Below are 17,296 nucleotides of genomic sequence, written 5' to 3' on the forward strand. Positions count from 1 at the left end.
GAGCGCGGCTCTGATTTATACAAGAAACCCTTCAGCGGGAAAGCTTCCATTCTAAAGCTGCTTAAAGCCTTATAAATCAATAATGACACAGATGGACTGGTGATAATCTATTTAGAATGCCTGATAGCAAATATTGTTGTACAGATGATTAGAGTGGTAACTGTTTTAGCAGAAAGCCTCGCCTCTCTTTGTAAATGGTAAGTTTGAACAAAAAAGTGCTCTCACACAGACTTGGTGTCAGGAAATCTCTGCGCGCGGGCTCGGGCTCGGGCTCCGGTCTGGACTGCAAAGGGGAGAACATGGGGGGGAGGAACAAAGGGGCTTCCCGCGCTCCTGCCAATATAATCATATCAATCCCTGTTTCTTTAACAAAACAGAACCTCTTAATGGAATTGTGTCTTCAGGTGTAAATAGCATTAAAAGCTGCTTCTCCTCTCCTCCCTGCCCTGATACAGCACAAGGAGTGGGAAAATAAAGTGGAGGTTGTCAGAAGCGGCAGCTGCTTGGAATCCTGATAAATATAAGCTTTTATTGATCTGATGAAAATGAAAGATCCCAGTGCTACGCAGTATTTAGCTTCTTGTCTACAGCACGTCACCGGTGGCCTTGCTTTGGGATAGATTTTCATTCTCCTACACCGGATTTGATTTCATCTTTAACCTTTTCAGTTGAATTTCCTTGACCTCTGCATATTGCTCTGATTTGGTGAATTTGTTACATTTCACTTTACATCATTTCTTTCTCTATTTCCTTTTGTGATAGGGAACCGGGACGCCCCTCTGGCGATCTGTCAGTGCCTGGATCAGCTACATCCTTTCTGGGGTATTTTGTTACCAGACTGACAGTCCTTAAGACAAGTATGCAGTTAAGCTGCTAAGGTAAGTCTTACGATATTAGAACTCTTTGCCCTGGACACACATCATTTCCTCCTGCTTTGTCGAGTTGACCTAACACAAATCCCAACCAAAGGGCCCTTCGCTTTCTCCTCTTGGCCCGGGGATTCCTCCCAGCCTCTCCCAGCCACCCTGGAGGTAGGATCAGTCCACCTGCTGGGAAGCTCTGGGGGAGTGGTGGCTGGTGGGACTTTTCCCCAGGGGGTTGTGGGGAGACCTTCCTTTGTGGTTTGGGCGTGTCTGGGGATGGGTGGGGAGGGGGAACAAAGGAATCAGGGAAAAAAGGTGATTTTCCCCTCGGTGGCTTAATTCCCTTCTCAAGTTTTCTTCTGGGATGAATCTGAGGTTTCAGTTCACAATCCTGAGGTGCCGCTAACATATTCTGGTTCCGAGAAAGGGCCCGCTGTTATTTTGAGTAGTTTTGATACAACCAAATCAAAGTGAAGATTTGAAATAGCTTTTCTGAAAGCCCAAGCTAAAGTCATAAATTATTCTGCACCATGATTCTTTCTGATAGTAAAACCATACCTCTTTGCCTGACATTGCTGAAATGTGGAAAAGTGAAAGTTAAAAATAAAATGAAACATTTAAATCTTGGCTGTTGAGAACCTCAGATAGACATCAAGGCCAGTCGATAAAGGCCCCTATCAATTAGGCTCCTACAGTTATCATCAGATTCGGTTTATTAGCCATCGCCCAGGTACGGGGTTCCGGCATTACGGCTGGGAAGGGCCAGGTGGAACGCAGGGAAAGACCATAAACTGGAAAGTGAGGGTGCGGGGTGCCAAGGCATGCTCGGTGGCAGGGCCCAAGGCCGCCGTGGTGCCCCTGCCTTGCATGATCTTGTAGGAGAAAATATTTGCAGCAAAATGGTTGGAAGTTCCCCCCCCCCCCCCTTTTTTAGCCCCCTTTATTTGAGTTAGAAAGTGTTGATTTCACACCGTGGTGAGTGTTTTCCGTCAGCTTCTTGGTGGGTGTGTTCCGTGTGAAGAACGAGGAGCAGTGAACACCAGCCGTTGTGGCTTCCTTCAGCGGCCAGGCAGGCCTCCCCTGGCAGCGGGGACGTCTGCGGAGCACGGGGCCTTCTGCAGAGATGGAGAAGCCCAAGGGCTTCCCGGCCCTGGGCTTCCAGACTGAGCTGTTTGGCTAGTTCCCTCCTCAGCATATCACAGGCAGAGCAATTTTTGGTTCCATAGCTGTTTGGTTGGGAAAACAAGCCTGTGATTGCCAGTAAGGTTTAGAATTTGCCTGCCAGATAAGGGAATGTCTGTGAAGACTATTTTCCCTCTTGGGAGGCAAAACACAGATGGGGGAGTTAGGAGTCTTACAATATTTAGCTGCTACATTGATGGTAGGAATTCTGCCGCGTGGATGCTCACAGTTTCTGCGAGCCCCGTGGAGCATCACTGCCAAGGGCCTCAGGTCAGGCAGACGGGCGAGGCTGGCTTTCCCCGGGGTGTGTGTGGGGGGGGTGAGCCTGTGCACCAGCTTCTTCTGGAACTTTCCATGCTCTGTACTTCTTGAGTGGGAGAGGAAGCACTGCAAGGTGCTGGCCATTTCCCTTGACCCGCCTTGGACAGGGAAGTAGAGAGAGTCCTGAGCCACCGTGTCTGACCAGGTAGGGGGGACTGAGGGGGAGGCGCTGGATTGACTTGATTTCTCGTGTGAATGGACCCAGACCTTCTTCGGGTGGTTTCTCAGGCTCTGGAGAGTAGGCCACACACCAGCCTCACCAGGCTTTCTGCCTGGGAAGCCTGTATTTTAAAAGAACTAATCATCTGGGTGTGCTCTGTGCCTCTTAGAAGATAAGGAACAATGTTACGATGTTCTTGGGATTGGCCGTGAGAAGGCAGGGACCTCTTCTCTCATGGAAAAGGTAAATCTTGGAATGACTTCAAGGTCCTGTGCACCGGAAGTAGGATTTTCCACCTTATATTCAAGAGCAAATTCTGGGCCCTGGAGACCAGGAAGGGTGACAGGTCTTCCAGACCAGCTCCTCTGTCCTGACTTCCCACCTCAGCACCTGGGACCCTTGGGCCCTGGAGTTGGACTCTCTCTCGGAGTAGCCTGGAGCTGTGACGTGTTGGCTGGGCCACTTCTGGACTCCTGAAGGGACCTGTCGGGACCCTTGCTTCTGTCCTCTCCACCGATGCCCTCCCCATCTTTCTAAATGGACCCTTGACCTTCAAAATGTTCTGTGAAATGCTGTACAAGGGCAGCTTTGGGACAACCCGACAGTCCCCACCAAGCGCCATTGCACAGAAACCTTAAGTGACCCGTCAGTAACCGAACCTGTCACACACATCGGAGAACGATTTACTAGCCCACCACAGCATGGGTTTCCCGAGAAGCCCCAGGGAGGATCGGAGGCAGAGCCAGGAGCTGGGGCCACCCAGCCCTCCTCGGCGTCATCCTACAGAAAGACCCCAGGGCGTGTGGAGGACAGTGGATCGCAGAGGCCACAGGACCTTACCCTACCTCTGACATATGCGGCAGGCCCCGGCCCTTGCCTTGCCAGGCGGCGGGGGCAGGGCCCAGGACTAGGGCGCTGGCCCTCCTCCAGTGGCTTGGGCTGTCCCGAAGCGGCCTCGTTGTCCTGGCACAGCCGTGTGAGTCAACAGCCCTCCCGCAGCAGTAATTACTTCAGTTAAATGCTGTGGTAGCGGCACTCTGGGAGCACAGAGGAGGGAGTGAATAATTGTAATTTCTGTGTGATAATGATGATAAGCCCTGCATATGTGTGTGGGGCTTTGCGTCGTATTTGATCTTCACCAGGAGATCTCCAGGCTCATGGAGGTAAAGATCAAGATCCCCGCCAACGCCTCTGTAGCAGCTGAATGAGGTAGGAAGGTGAGGTCTCATGACAGCTGCGTCGCCCAAGAGAAAATGAAAATCAGAGATAATTCTGACTCTGGAGAACAGGAGGGGTGGGGCTGGTTCTGGCCCCAGAGTGTCTTGGGATTATCTTCATTGTCACCCTGTGCCTAGCAGGTAGCTGCTGATATTCGTCCCATTTTCTAGGTGTGGAAGCTGAGGTCAGAGAAGTTAAGTGGCCTCCCTCATGTCACACAGCTGATGGATGGTAAAGCCAAGGTTTGAGCAGGCTTCTTCCTGATCTTGGAGCCTGATCCCTTGGCCATGAAGCAGCCAGGTTACGACCTTAGCCAAGCTCCTTAAAGAGCTTCTATTGTGTAGCTAGGAGCCATGAACAAGGCAGCAGTGGATAAGCAGAAGTCAGATAATGATAAAGTGCCATGAAGAAGGTCTGGGGTGGGAAAGAGGGAGCGGGAGAGCTCTACTTGAGAGGGGCACCTTGGAAGTGAGAGGGCTGAAGGACATGGAGGAACCGGCCAGGTGATGGGCTGAAGGAAGAGCATTCCCCACAGAGGGAATGGCAAGTGCAAAGGCCCTGTGGTGGGGGAGAATTTGGCATATCTGAGAGTCAGATTATAGGCTGGTGAGGCTAGAGAACCATGAGCTCTGGGGAGAGGGTATGGGGTTAGAGGGCTTGCATTGGACATGACTTTGTAGGCCATGGTGAGGAGTGCTGGCTTTGTTTTATGTCTGTGTTGCTTGTGACCAGAGCTGTGTCTTGAGAAGCTCACCTTCCCAGGTGTCGGGATGCTCCTAGGTGCCCAAAATTCTGTAAGTGACATGAACCCACTCTTGTTCGTTGTGCCTTTATTTTCTGCTAGAGGGATGTCCTGGTGACTTGTCTAAAGCTGGGAGTTACGGACTGTAGGCTCTGTGGATGCAGGAAAGGGAGCTAGCTGCCCTTGGGGCCCTGCCCTCAGGGACAACATTGTGATTCATGGTAGTGCCTCCCGGCTGCTCATCTGGAGTTTCCTGTGCCCCCCAGCTGTGGGCGTGGGCAGAATTGCAGGTAGAAGGCTGGAAGGGGGGTGTTGCTGAGGCCTTGTGGGCCTCTGGGAGGCGCCTGTACCTCCCATACCCTACTGGTTCTGTCCAGGAACAGGCAGACCAAGATCCAGAGTAAAAATTCTTGGTGATTCTAGAACCCCAGGTCTAGCAGAAACTTTTGCCATCAAAGCAACCTTTATTTTATAAGTTTATAAACTTAGACCAAGGCCCAAGGCATGTTTGTGCCTACCCCGGGCTGCTGTGGGCAGCATGGGGGCTGCTCCTAGAGCCGCTGGAGGCCATGGCAGGGACTGAGTCTGTCTTGTCTGTCCCGCTGCTCCCACAGCACCTAGAGCAGCTCCTGGTAGCCGGAGAGGTCAGCAGGCATCTGGGGGCACTGATGGAGAGCCTCTCACCCCTGCAGTTTGTAACCATTAGAATCTGTTGCACCTGGCTTTAGGCAAACTCAGTCCACGTGTACCAAATCCACACTGCTCTCCAGATTTCCTGGAACACGAGGATTGCCAGGCCTGAGGCCCACCCTGGGTTTGACGTATTCAGGACACAGGGAGGCCGGGCTCTGGCCAAGGGGTCCTGATACGTGCGCAGGTGGCTGAGGGCTGCCCCTTGGGTATTCAGATTAGCCCATTTTGGGGCTACAGAACCCCGAGGGTTTTGAACAACAATCATCAGTGCTGAAGTCAGCTCAGCTAGCGGAGGGCTCGGGCTCTGCCCCAGAGTGAGTTCTTGAGGATGGGGACACCTAGGGAGGCCTTGGCCCGACCTTTTAATGGGTGTCCTGGACAGGCCTCAGCTCTCTGTAAGCGTTGTCATAAACCCAAATGCAGGCAGGGTCTAGGTGGGAAATGCAGAGGCTGGGTGTGGACAGAGATGGCTGGGGAGAGCAGACCCTATGGAAAACACCCCCTCAGCTCTCCTCACTGCAGCCACCTGTGGCCCTGGGCAGACCTTTTTCCAGGCCTTCATAGTTTTTAAGGAAAGACGTTTTAAAAAAAAAAAAAAAATCCAGTTCTCTCTTCTTTTTTCTTTTCTCTTTTCTAAGATTTTTAAAAATTTATTTATTTATCTGACAGATCACAAGTAGGCAGAGAGGCAGGCATAGAGAGAGGAGGAGGCAGGCTCCCCACCAAGCAGAGAGCCCGATGTGGGGCCCTGATCCCTGGACCCTGGGACCATGACCTGAGCCGAAGGCAGAGGCTTTAACCCACTGAGCCACCCAGGCGCCCCTCTTTTTCTTTTTCTTTCAGGCTAGCAACTAATTTAAGTTTTAAAAAGCCTTTCTGCGAATGCCAGGGTCTATAGACTGGGCCGAGCTCAGCCCGTGCTCTGTGAGGCCCACACTCGGCACCCGACACCGTGGGTGCTCAGAAGCGTGGCCTGCACTACCCCCACCCCCACGCCCTGGGGGCTGCCCACAGGACAGTCCGGGCTCTGGGCGGGTTCTGCACATGGGACCCAGCACCGGCAGGTCCTCAGTCCTCTCTGTGTTCCCGTGTCGTCTTCCCACAAGAAGGTCTGGGGCAGCAGCTCCTGGCTGCATAGGGCTGTTTGGTGCCTAGAGGAGAGGAGAATGTACCCATTTTCTGGGAAGCATGGTCAGGATGCCCCTTGCAAGCCTCTCTGCGTCCCATCTCACCGGGTCCCCCCGACCCCTGAGTTATAGGGTGCCCAACCACATCTCATAGGGGGACACGGTGATGGGTGAGTTCGATTCCTGCCCTCCAGGAGCACGTGACAGAACCACCCTCCCTTCCTCCTACTCATCGAAGGTGAATGCTCCCGGCCTCCCGAGTCTTGACAGGTCCTTGTCTGGGGCTGACACACCCCGTCGGCTCCCTTCTGTTTGGGGAGAGGCAGTCCTGACTCGGCACCAAGTTGACCGGAGGCTCTGGCCTGCAACTGGTTAAGGGTTGATCCTGGAATGTGGTGGAAGGACAAGATGCTTTCTGTCCCGGGAGGCCACCTGGTGTGAGAGAAAATGGCCAGGCTGCCCAGCCCGCCCATTGCTCGTCCCTTCCTTGTACCGTGACTGTGCCCCTTCCGCCCGTGGGACCTACGTCCTTCGCTCCTTGAGAGGCAAGCCGTCTGCTGAGAGGGGCAGACTCTCCCCACAGCTGCTGGGCTCCCGTCAGGCTGCTGGGGCGTCAGCTTCCCCATGGTCTCAGGGCTTGGGAAGAGGCTGTGCCCGTCTCCGGCTTCACTTCCTGTTGGCCCCTGCCAGGCTCCCTTCATCCGTCCACATGCAACATGGAGTTTCTGTGTGTGTAATATTATTTGTTTTTATTTCTGTAATCCCTTTATTGTTTGCACAACTGCTGTCAGACTGTTGCCTGAAAGTATCACAGGATAATTGCAGAACGCCTGCATAAGTAATTTCTTATGAAATCGGGCCTTGTCTGCATATAAAATTGTTTTTCGTTGCTGCATACATGGACTTCATTATATGGAGGCTGTTTACCGGGCTCGAACCTTCCCCACAGGCTACAGAGATGGGAGGGCCTGACCCGGGGAAATTGTGACATACTATCTTTATTCTTTTTTTGGTCAGAAGACATTTCTGGGGGGGCCGACCTGGTCAGGAGGAGCCTGGCCCCGGAAGGAGCAGAGGCCCCGGGCCAGGTCGGGGAGGTCCCGGGCTGGGTGGGGGAGGCTTGGGTCCAGGTGGGGGAGGCTGCGGTCCAGGTGGGGGAGTTCCTGGTCCAGGTGGGGGAGGCTCCGGTCCAGGTGGGGCCTCCCAGGCCTCAGGGCAAGGCGAGCTGTCGGCTAATCCCATGCTCGCCCAGCGGCTCTTCCACCCGCATTTCTGTGATATTAATGGTGTGTGGTAGTGAAAGAAATGTGTTTTATTCTCAAGTCTAACCCTGCTGTTATCAAAGTAACTTCCAGCTTATTAGCGACAAAGGACTTTTCTCCTCTCGGCTGCCCTGTTCGCCAGGGCTTCCTGAATTAAACTGCTGCTTCCTGTCCTTGATATGCACGACCACATCTGGGCAGCCCGATCCCAGCCCCGCTGCCTAATAACAATCACCTTCCCCTTCAGTGTCTGTTGATTGTTTCTAATTCACTCTGACAGATAGTGCCTGACAACTTGCCGGCTCTTCCCTCCCTCCGTGACCTGGAGTTACTCACAGCACTTATAGAGTCTGTCATTTTTAATATTTGATTTCATTTTAAGTTATGTGTTTTACTGAGAAGATGAAACCAAAAAAAAGGGGACTTGTAATGGAACATAAATTTAACCCTTCTTGCCACCCAGCACCAGCCCGAGCCAGCGCCCCCCCCCCCCCCATCTGGGTGCTGCTTTCTCCTTCCACACGGTTCTGCGGCTGGGGCGGCTTCTCCTCCCCTCTCCTCTGCTCTCCTCACCTCTCCTCTCCTCTCCTCTCCTCTCCTCTCCCTTCCTTCCTTCCTTCTTCCTTTTTTTCCCTTTGGCTTTTCTTTTTTTTATTTCTGGAAACAAAAGCTTCGTGTCACATTCTTTCCCTTTAATGGCGCTGGATTCATTTATGGAGCTAATAATGGGCTCTTTCTGCTTTGCAACCAGGTTATCATTGAAAGACCTTTCTTGGGGGGGGGGTCACTTCGGAGTGAGGGAGTCAGGGGAGAGGACCGGAGAAGTCTGAGTGACCAGCTACAATTCAGGTGTCAAAAATGAGCACTGGATCTTTCTTTTTGGAGATGTTCCTCTTTGTGCGAGCTGGCAGGGCAGGGAAATGCCACCTCTCCCTGGGTTTGGGACCAGCTGCTCTGAGGGGGGCAGGACGTGGGGTTGAGGCTGGACATGTGTTTCCTTCTGCCACGTCCCCGGGCATCTGTCCCAGCAAGTGGCCTGGTAGGGCCGGCGTCCTCACGGGCAGGACCAGCGTCCCACGTCACTTTTGGGGCCACTCCGCCATGACTTTGGCTTTGTTTGCCACTAGACAAAGGCTCCTGTGTCCCTCTTGGCCCTTCAGAGGTTGAGAGCTGTGAGGCTGTGCATTAGGTCAGCTTTGCAAATAGACACCACAAAATTTAAAAAAAAAGGAGGCACATTCACCCGTGGTACCTCACTTCTGCCTGGTGTGGATGTCTGTCCTTCCCTCACAGTGTGGTATGGGCAGCTATTGAATGTGATAAGAGGGATCTGGGTTGCATCTTGGCTAAAAATAAATAAATAAATACATACATACATACATACATACCAACTTCACCATGACCCACGTGTGGCCTGGTCTCCTGATGACCAAAGTTTATCCTGAGTGTGTGAGCTGTCACACTGTCAGGGCCCTGTTCTTCCAGAGCCTCGGGCCAACTGTCCCTTTGACTCTTCCAGCTCCCACTATACAAGGAGCAGAGGTGTGCCAGTCTTAGGGATGAAGCAGGTGGGTTTCCTGGTGAGCGGATGGGGATGAGAACCTGCTCTTGTAAAGACAATCTGCTGGGGACCACTCAACACGGGCTGGCTCTCCGGGAGGCCACTCTGCCGGGAGCATCAGGATTGGCTGCCAGAGAAGCAGAGGGATGGCAGTTAGGACTGGATCCTTTGCCCATAGGCAGACATTTTAGCTGCTTCCCTGCTGTTCTGCTGCTCCTGGTTCCAGGCCTGTGGACATAGGGCCAAGGTGGGCCAGCCGTGTCCGTCTTGTCCCAGCTACTTCCGGGATGATTCTATCACTTGGGGGTTTTCCTTCACCAGGCCTAACCCTTCTAGAACATTCTAGAACCCCGCTTCTCCCTCCCTCTCTGGGCACTGAGGGAAAACTCAGTGGAGATGCTTTTCCTCTCCGTGGTCCCAAGCATCCCATCACTGTCTTCCCCTCCTACTTCTGTAAGAGGTGAGAAAGGCAAGAACAACTCTATTTTGGATGGTTTTGCAGCACTGCTAGTATATTTTGAAATCATTGTCTTTTGTTTCAGGCATGCTAATTAAAATGAAAAAGGAAGATGATGCACAGAAAGTAAAGTGGACACAAAGCTTTTAACTTTATGTGGGAAACAGATCTGTGTGCATGCTGGTGCGCTGTCCGTTAGATAAGGACAGGATGGCTTTTCCCTTTCGCTGACCCAGGTGGTCTTGATGGGTCTGGTAATGGGCCAGGTGGGCGAGAAAAGACGGGGAGAAAAGTATCTTGACTTTCCTTTTATCTCAGGCCTTCCCTGGTACTTATGCGTGTGTGAGAGAGACAGACAGACAGACAGTCAGACAGACTACCAGGAGTGGTTGGCAAGTGATGGGTTTCTTGCAGTCTGAGATGGTTGTCGCGTCTGCCTCAGCTCAGGAAGTTGGGCTCAAAGGGTCTAGAGCCATGAAGAAGAATACAGAGAGAGGCCCAGGACCACTGTGCCCTTCTGCTTTGACAACAGTTGAAAGGCAGTTTTATTTTTAAAAAATTTTTTTAAAGATTTTATTTATTTATTTGACAGAGAGAGACACAGCGAGAGAGGGAACACAAGCAGGGGGAGTGGGAGAGGGAGAAGCAGGCTTCCCACTGAGCAGGTAGCCTGATACGGGGTTCGATCCCAGGACCCTGAGAGCATGACATGAGCCAAAGGCAGATGCTTAACAACTGAGCCCCCAGGCGTCCCTGAAACAAGATTTTAAAGAAGGTTCTGTATTTGAGGTTTTGCTTCAAGGCTAAGGCCAATTTATGCTTTTATTCCCCTCAAAACAGCCTGTTGGACTACTACTGGTTATTATTTTAGAGTCGGAGAGAAATTGAGAGCTGACATCAGCTGAAGACTTTGAATCTGATTTTGTGCTACAAGGACCCACCTACTCTCCGATGAGTTAGGTCAAGCCCCTAGAATTCCAGGTGGACAGGAGAGGACACATAGTGTTTCCCATCTTGTCCCCCCAGTCCAGATTTTCTGTGAAGTTTGCATGGGGAACAGCATAGTCAGTTAGGTTCTAAACCTTGAAGGCCTCGAGAATGCTGCCCGCCCAGGAGGTAGCGATCACCAGGCTGCAAATCAGCCTGGTGCCCCAACATTCACTGACATGGAGCCTAGAAGGATCTGTGTACAGGAGAATAAGGCACGTCATTCTTCCGTATAGTTTGAACCAACAGACATGGGCTACCCTCTGGAGCAAGGAAGGGGACAGACACAGGGGGGAAAGATACCCAGAAAGCCATATCACAATGAGAACATGACCAGTGCCACCTCCAAGATTAACCAGAGAGCCACGGATTCCAACTGGAGGGGGGAGCGATCCCTAAGTAAAAGCAATGTAAGATGTCGACTGCTAAGGAAAGGGGCTCCTAACTGCTGCGTGTGTGCTCCGGGCTCAGCACAGCAGGCCTTTTTCAGAAGAGAGAAGTCACACCCCCTGGGAGGCTCAGGAAGGGCTTTAGGGAGAGCCGGTGTTGGAGCTGGGCCTTGGGGCCCCAGAAGATTGTCAGAAACAGAGATGAGGGGAAGGTCAGAGAGGAGTTTTCTTGCCCAAGACAGGAATTTTGTGGCTGGGGCAGGGGTGGGGGGAAGGGGAGTGCTGAGCGCCATTCCGGGCAGAGGCAGTACCAGGAGAAACTGGGGACAGACTGGGGACGGGATTGGTGTTGGGGAATGACAGCTAACTCTGTTATGTTGGAACTTAGGGTATAAGTTAGCAAGAGTGGAGGTGTGGGGAGGGCCTGCTGGTGAGAGAGGCTGCATGTCAGGTCAGGGAATTTTGTGGGGTATCCCAGAAATGGGCCCTGAAGACCGTTTACGCTATCCGAGCTGACCTGGGTGGTAGAAGTGGGGCTGGGGAAAAGGAATATACCCGTCAGCCTGATGCAGCCCTGGTTGTTGTTCCTGTTCTCGTGGTTGGACGTGACAGTGACCTCAGAAGGACACGGGTAGAACAGGGATGGCGCTAGGTTCGGGGTGTCCAGACTGTGCCCGGCTTGCCACGGTCCTCAGGTCAGGGCCGTGAGCTATCCACAGTGAGCTGGCCTTTTAAAAAAATAATAAAAATAATTGCTTTTCAAAACCCCCACACTTGCATCCATCAGGCTCCTACACGGTTTTCTTTGCCTACGTGTACAAAAGGTACACTTTGGGTTGCATGGGGCATGTGCCCGCGTCCGGAGCCGGTGTGAACAACGCAACAATTAGCAGATTCATCAGTTCTTCTGCTTATACTCGATTTCAAGAATAAGATGTTAGTTTGTTCAACTCTCTGCTCTATGCCTTGATCACAGTGTGAAAGTGTTGGCCAAGCTTAGCTTCCTGGTCAGAGGGTCAAGACCCACGGCTTTTCAACATGCTTATGTGAAACCCAAACATTTGTGACCACTGGTGATCTTGGAATCAAGGCTCAACTTATGAAACGAACACGTAATGATCTTGTTTATCCAGGGTATAAATAGAGTTCATGCATTTAAAAATTTTTCTTCCTGATAAGGACTTTAGTCAGCATTTCTCCTTTCTCTGTCTCTCTGTTTTTCTCTTGTCTCTTCCTCCCTCTGTCTCTTGTCTTCTCCTTTAGAAGGGGAGGGATTTGCTCCTGTGGCTGCTCCTGGAAGAGGCAGGACCACCCTGTGGATTTCTTCCCTGGAGCACTTCCTGCTTCCCATGTAGCTTTGGCCGAGTGGGGATGCATGCCCGGGGAGGGCCTGGTGCGCTTGGACACATCCTTGCCTCTTCCCCAACCCCAGGGATGGGCTGTGAAGTCACATCTGCCCCTGAGAGCCCAGCTGGGGACCAGAGCCAGCAGAGCAAGGCCGCCTGTGGATGAGACCTTTCAGGCCCTTCAGGGCAGTGGGGGGCAGAATTTATACCGAGAATGACCCCTTGGGTCTAAGCCACATGCTTTCATCATTCATACCTCTCTTGTTTGACTTTTTTTTTTTTTAAGATTTTATTTATTTATTTGACAGACAGAGATCACAAGTAGGCAGAGAGGCAGGCAGAGAGAGAGAGAGAGGAGGAAGCAGGCTCCCTGTGGAGCAGAGAGCCCGATGTGGGGCTCAATCCCAGGACCCTGGGATCATGACCTAAGCCGAAGGCAGAGGCTTTAACCCACTGAACTACCCAGGCACCCCAATTAACTTTTTTTTTTTAAGATTTTATTTATTTGAGAGTGAGAAAATGAGAGAGAGCCCGAGTAGGGGGAGGAGCAGAGGGAGAGAGACAAGTAGGCTCAGCCTGATGTGGGGCTCTGAGATCGTGACCTGAGCTGAAATCAAGAGTCAGACACTTGACTGACTGAGCCACCCAGGTGCCCCTCTTTTGTGATTTTTTACCATATCGAGTACAACTGCTTGTAGACTTTGTAAACTTCATGTATTTTTTTTTTGAAGGACATATTTCTTTTATTTAAATATAATATTTAGCTTTGTTCTAAATAATGATATCTCTGAAATCTCTGGTTTGGTGCGTCGGTTATATATTTTTCATAGTAGATATTGAAATGATTATATGTGTTGATTTTTTTAAAGGAGTTTTTCTGTGTGTCACCTGAAATCATCTTGCATCCGAGGGGTCTGTGGGCAAGCCTTTGGGAATCACTCTGTGGCCCTGTTTGGAATATTTGTGTCCAGCCAGATTCTTAGGACCTACCTCAGATTCCTTCATGGAGCCATTGCCTCCCCCACTCTTAGGGAAGCCTTTTGCCAGTCTCTCCAATCCCCAGAGCAAGAGTCCTTCTGATCTCACATCCTGCCCTCAAGATCTCCAATTGTCACTTAACTCTGGTCACATCTGACAATGCTGAGAGTGGCCATGCTTCCTGACTCTTCCCTTCCAGACTGCAAAATTCTTGAGAGTAGGCAACATGCTCTTCTGTGTCAGCCAAAGTGCCTGATCACTTAAGCTGGCTGGCTATCTATCAGTCTATCTGTCTGTCTGTCCATCCAACCATCCATCCATCTATCCATCCATCCATCCAGCTATCCATCCAACCATCCATCCATCCATCCATCCATCCATCCATCAATCCATCCCTTCATCCATCCATCCATCCATCCATCCATCCATCCATTGTCTATCTTCTATCCATCCATCAAGCCATCCATCATCTATTTCCTATCATCTGTCTATTCACCCCCAACCCTCCATTTCTATTTCTCCATCATCTGTGCCTATGAAGCTATCATCTGTCTGTGTATCTATGATCTAATCTATCATCTATTAATTTTCCTCCCTCCCTCCTTCCTTTTATCCTGCTTGATGAGTCAGGCGCGGTCTTAGGCCCTGGGAATATGGCAGAAAACAAAACAAAGTCCCTGCTTTTGTGTTGCAGTCATTCTAGTTGGAAGAGGCAGACAACAAATAAAGAGAAGAAGAAACCAGAAAAGGATCTCTGGGGATACGTGCCATGCAGGGTATTGAAAGAGGGGGATGTGAGGCAAAGAGGACAGGCCTAGCTGAGACTGAGAGGTCAGGGAAGGTTCCTCTGGGGAGGTGCCTTGAAGTCTGACCTCTGAAGAGCAGGTCAGAGCCTGTGAGGTGGGGGCAGCTCCTGGACAGGGGTCTAGCCTACGTCGAGGCTTGGAGGCAGTGGTGGCCTTGGCGGCTTTGAGGTGCAGAGAGGAAATGCAGACAGAGAGAGGAAAATTTCCTTCCAACTTTGACAAAGACGAGTTTTTCCATTTCTCACTTCCTAGGGCAATAGCCCCTTTTCCACCTAAGAAAGTCCGACCCCTCACCTCCGGGAGCTACCGTGTCAAGTCCCTTGTGTGGGGGAAATTTGGGAACAGTGCCCGGTTATTCCCCTGCAGGGTTGGAGGGCGGAAGGGGAACACGCCACAAGGAGGCTACCGCTGACATGCTAATATTTCATTTTAATCTTGAGTGCCAGGTTACTTTCCAAATGAAGTGTCTCAGGCAAGGCTCTAACTTACATGAAATAAAAGAGTTTAATGCTAATTAAATATCATCTGACTACTGAAGCCATATTTATTGATGGTCTAGAAGAACATCATCGAGGTGGATGGACTTGGAATGTGTCTCTGCTAGAAACGCAGCCTCCTGTCCTGGGACTCCTCTGCAGTTCAGACTCGTGAGCCCCACGCCAGACACAGCCCGGGACTCGTGGAGGCAGGAACCCAGAGTGGCCCATCTCCTTTCTCTGTCAGGTGGACGGATCTGCACCTCTAATGTGTATTTGATTTAGGAGGTCTGGGGTGTTGCCCAGACTGCTCACTTCTAACCAGATCCCAGGACATGCGCATAGGGCAGGACCAGCTGCATGGCGGATGGCGAGAGTCCAGAATGGACCAGGGATAGGTAAACTCTAAAGCAGACTCTGACGCCGGCACCGCTGAGTATAGGGCGTGCCGGCCAAGTGTGGAGTCTCCCAATTTGCTGGTCTCCCCTACCACCTCCACCTCTGTCGTCTACTACTTCCTTCCTTTGTCCTAGTCCTTCCTACCGCTCCTTCTGGTCCAGCGGCATTGTGCCCTCTCCCCCGACTAAGAATCATGGTTCCCCGTGTGGGTAGTTGCCCACCATTTGCCTTGTCTCTGGATGTGTGATCCTCATGGCTGGCTCCTCTACCCCAGCCTCCTACTTCCGTGCCTCCAAGATTGATAGATTCTCCTCGCCATGGTGGGGAAGAGGTGGGACTTCCTAATCCTCTGCAAAGAGGGACTTGCATTGGGACAGAGCTGCCTTGGGGGGGCCATGTATTGGGGCCTGGAACGTGAAGTCATGGGCTTCCAGTTCACCCTCCAGCTCTCCTTTGGAGAAGCCTCTCTTGACCATGTTTCCCTTTCCTCCAAATGGCACAGACTAGGGCTGCCAAACTCTAATGTTGCAGGGACAAGAGCATCCCCGTCCACGGATGAGCTCGTGACTGCCCAGAGAATGAATGAGTGCTCTGCTGGTTGTCCACGGGAATGTGGGTCTGGTGCTGCTAGGCGTTGGGATTTCTCAGGGGAAGTCAGAAATCCGAATTTCCATATGGAACTCCGTCAGCGTTTGTAAGTTGGTGACTCTTAGTTGATTCTCTCAAATCTCCCCAGGAGCCAAACTGTGAGCACATGTGTTGGTATTTGGCTAGTAGGCTTCAAGGTGGGGGCTCTGGTGCTCGCCTATTCTGGGAGGGGGGTGGTGATTCCATGGGTCCCGCTGGGGAGAAGCCACCGGGGGACCAAGGAGGGAGCTGGTTGAAGTGAAGGTGGTCAAATGGTCAGAGTTTCGAGGACTCAGAATCCGTTCTTGAAGAGTGGGCCCTGACATGGCTCTCAGGCCTCAGGAAAACTCATTCTTCCATATCAGCTTGTCTGCATTCACCTATAATTAGCGCCTGGAATTTCTAAATGAACTGCCTGATCAAGTAAATTTAGCAAACTTACTGTGAAGTGTTAGCATAGCCTCTCCCTCCAACTGTCCGCACAGACATCCGTACCACCTTGCTTGCCTTTGCTTTGTGCAGCCGAAGCCGCCGGCTTCTGTGTGCTGTCTGGCAGCCACGAGACGTCCCATTTATGTGATCTATAATGAGTTTATTAGTGTTGTAGTGCCTCGTTGCTATTAAGTTTTATCAGTTTCGGCTTCAAGAGCACAAGGTTAAATTTTCAATAGAGTTTTCGCCAAGTTTAAGTGGGATTGTTAAAAATATGTCCAAATGGTGGAACCGAGTATTTTGTGTGAAGATGTTATTTCTGCCCACTAAAGGATTTTGATCTCTTTATTTATAAATTTAACACTTTTCGGATGCTCACAACGGCAGCACAGGGCGCCTGTTTTATTTTTGCAAACGAAACATGAAGGCATTCGACGTGGAGGGTCCAACAGAAGCTGTATGGAATGGAGTCTGACCCATTGTGATGGTGCAGACATCACAACCTCCCCCCACCCACCCTGCAGCCCATGCTGCTATCATGGTCCGGGCTGCGGTTGTGGCTGGCTGTGGCTTTGACCTGGTAAACAAACAATAGGAAAGAAGGAGGAAAATTCACCCACCAGTTACAGAGGGATGGGATATGATAGCGTATTGTCTCCCAGTACCAGAAGATAAGCAGGTTTTCCTCTGAAAATATGCGTGAGCATAATTGATTATTATTTACCTGTATCCCCTCTGTAATTCTTGGTCAATTTTTTTTTTCTTTCTTTCTTTTTTTTTTTTTTTAGAAGGTAACCGAAACCAATTCAGGAGTTTCTTCACTGGCTGTAATCAGAATAAAGTGCTTGCGCTTTTAGGTTAAGAGAAAAAAAAAAAACAGTCATAGGCTGAGCTGCTATTATGGAAAGTTTATTATTATTGGTATATAAGCTAGCTGGGGGCTTAAGCACAGAGCAGTTGGATAATTTAGCTAGCTCCTGGATCCAATTAAAAAAAATCTATGTTGTGTCCACAGTGGGGGATGGCCATAGCTGAGGAAGCACTCTGTCGCAGATAGGGACACACCTGTGGCATTCTCTCGGTTATACGCAGTTTGGGACACAGAATGCTCTAAATCCTCTCATTACTGCCTTATAGAAGACAGACACTTCAAGCAGTTCTCCATTTATCTGAGATTACCAGTTTAACTCGTTAAAAAGCAACTATAGCTTGTTCACTCAATTGGCTGTTGGGAAGATTTCGCATTCTTGAGCAACAGTGTGGCTTTGAT

The 17,296-nt window shown here is 50.9% G+C and overlaps 1 protein-coding gene across 1 annotated transcript in view; it reads left to right on the forward strand.

Annotated features, from left to right (window-relative positions):
• Window positions 1–841: 841 nt before the first annotated feature.
• Window positions 842–17,296, forward strand: part of LOC111161537 (zinc finger protein 536) — a 309,236-nt gene continuing 292,781 nt past the window's right edge. Inside the window, exon 1 of the mRNA XM_022525266.1 lies at window positions 842–878. The gene's annotated coding sequence lies outside the window, so the exon portion shown is untranslated. The remainder of the gene's footprint in view (window positions 879–17,296) is intronic.

Source organism: Enhydra lutris, unplaced genomic scaffold (genome assembly GCF_002288905.1).
Source record: "Enhydra lutris kenyoni isolate GAN:26980312 unplaced genomic scaffold, ASM228890v2 scaffoldscaffold85, whole genome shotgun sequence".
NCBI classification, from domain to species: Eukaryota; Metazoa; Chordata; class Mammalia; order Carnivora; family Mustelidae; genus Enhydra; species Enhydra lutris.